Source organism: Aegilops tauschii, unplaced genomic scaffold (assembly GCF_002575655.3).
Source record: "Aegilops tauschii subsp. strangulata cultivar AL8/78 unplaced genomic scaffold, Aet v6.0 ptg000957l_obj, whole genome shotgun sequence".
Lineage (NCBI taxonomy): Eukaryota > Viridiplantae > Streptophyta > Magnoliopsida > Poales > Poaceae > Aegilops > Aegilops tauschii.
In genome coordinates this window covers 4,747-7,189 of record NW_027333175.1, presented here as the reverse complement: position 1 = coordinate 7,189, position 2,443 = coordinate 4,747, and the positions used below count along the sequence as shown (strand labels likewise).

General features: G+C 38.3%; 1 non-coding gene across 1 annotated transcript; it reads right to left on the bottom strand.

Annotated features, from left to right (window-relative positions):
- Window positions 1-227: 227 nt before the first annotated feature.
- On the bottom strand, window positions 228-299 carry TRNAR-UCU (transfer RNA arginine (anticodon UCU)). Its single transcript has one exon. It is a non-coding gene; the product is annotated as a tRNA-Arg (tRNA).
- Between the last annotated feature and the right edge of the window lie 2,144 nt (window positions 300-2,443).

Here is a 2,443-nt window from a genome sequence, read left to right as displayed (position 1 = left end):
TTATATCTTCTAGCAAGACATTCACCGAGCAAGCGGAAATCCTTTTGAAGGAAGCTATTCAGGAACAGCTGGAACGGTTTTCTCTTCAGTAACAAATAAATTTTGCATGTCTACTCTTGTTAGTAGAATAGGAATCGTTGAGAAAGCTTTTTCATTTGAATCATGCAAAAAAGTTTTCTTTGTTTTTAGTTTAGTATAGTTATTTAAAGAATAGATAGAAATAAGATTGCGTCCAATAGGATTTGAACCTATACCAAAGGTTTAGAAGACCTCTGTCCTATCCATTAGACAATGGACGCTTTTCTTTCATATTTTATTCTTTCTTTTATTTTTTTGCTTCTTCCGAGAAAAAACTGTTAGACCAAAACTCTTTTAGGAAATCAAAAAATCCAGATACAAATGCATGATGTATATATTATATCATGCATATATCATAAAGAAGGAGTATGGAGCCGGTAGTGGGAATCGAACCCGCAACCCCAAGGTTATGAGCCTTATGAGCTACCAAACTGCTCTATACTCTTAAACTAAAGAGGGGTAACTAGTGGATAAAAGAGGGTTGGATACGCCCCTCTACCAATATCTATACAAATAGAATAGTCCATTTATACAGAATGGTAAAGAGGGCTCCTCTATGATTATCAATTCCAGAAATCCATACAAATACGAAAGGGTATTTTATCCTTACCAACTGGATCTTGTTGCACCCGGTAACAAACACTCATAAACCATTTCTCGAAGTACGTGTCCGGATAGCCCAAAATGTCGATAGTTAGCTCTAGGTCTTCCGGTCAAAAAACAACGTCGATGAAGGCGTGTAGGTGCACTATTACGCGGTAGGGATTGCAATTTTTCTCGCATTTTCGTTTTTTCACTCAAACTCAAGGGAGAAACTTTGCTTCTTATCTTTTTTTTTAAAGATTGACGAATCAAATGATATTTCTGTTCTAATTTCTGCCGCTTCTTCTCCCTCTGAATCAAACTTTTTTTTGCCATAATGTGTCGTTGCTATTATTACCAAGTATACGGTTCTAATCCTAGATGGAAAAATAAATAGAAAAAGAAATCTAAAAAGGCAGATCCTCCCTCTCTATCAAGAGTAATGAACTAGGTGCTGATACAGTACAAAAAAACAAACTAAATTAACCAAACTTGCCTGATGTTGAGGCAATCAAGAAAGCTGCATAAGTGAATATATAACCCACGGAAAAGTGAGCTAATCCAACCAATCTTGCTTGCACAATGGAAAGAGCCACGGGCTTATCTCTCCAGCGAATTAAATTAGCTAAAGGTGTGCGTTCATGAGCCCATGCTAAAGTCTCAATTAATTCCTGCCAATACCCCCGCCAGGAAATTAAGAACATAAATCCAGTAGCCCAAACAAGATGTCCAAATAAGAACATCCACGCCCATACCGATAAACTATTCATCCCAAAAGGATTATATCCATTGATAAGTTGTGAAGAGTTTAACCATAGGTAATCTCTTAACCATCCCATCAAATAAGTGGAGGATTCATTAAATTGTGAAACGTTGCCCTGCCATAATGTGATATGTTTCCAATGCCAATAAAAAGTAACCCACCCAATGGTATTTAACATCCAGAAAACTGCCAAATAAAATGCGTCCCAAGCAGAAATATCACAAGTACCGCCGCGCCCTGGGCCGTCACAAGGAAAACTATATCCAAAATCCTTTTTATCTGGCATTAATTTGGAACCGCGTGCATCTAAAGCGCCCTTTACTAAAATCAATGTAGTTGTATGCAAACCTAGAGCAATAGCATGATGAACCAAGAAATCCCCAGGTCCTATTGTTAAGAAAAGCGAATTACTATTCTCATTAACAGCATTCAACCATCCGGGCAACCATAGGCTTCGACCCGCATTGAAAGCGGGGCCATTCGTTGAAGATAAGAGTATATCGAACCCATATGTCGTCTTGCCATGAGCAGATTGTATCCATTGGGCAAATATAGGTTCGATCAAGATTTGCTTTTCTGGAGTACCAAAAGCAAGCATGACGTCGTTATGAACATAAAGGCCCAAGGTATGGAATCCTAGAAAGAGGCTAGCCCAACTTAAATGAGATATGATAGCTTCTTTATGGTCTAACATTCTTGCCAATACATTATCCTCATTCTGTTCCGGATTGTAATCCCTAATGAAAAAAATAGCTCCATGAGCAAAAGCCCCTGTCATGATGAACCCTGCAATATATTGGTGATGAGTATATAAAGCAGCTTGAGTAGTAAAGTCTTGTGCTATGAATGCATAAGGAGGTAAAGAGTACATATGTTGAGCTACTAAGGAAGTAATAACCCCTAAAGAAGCTAGAGCAAGACCTAACTGAAAATGAATCGAATTGTTGATTGTGTCATAAAGGCCCTTATGCCCACGCCCTAATCGACCCCCCGGAGGAGTATGCGCTTCTAAAAGATCTT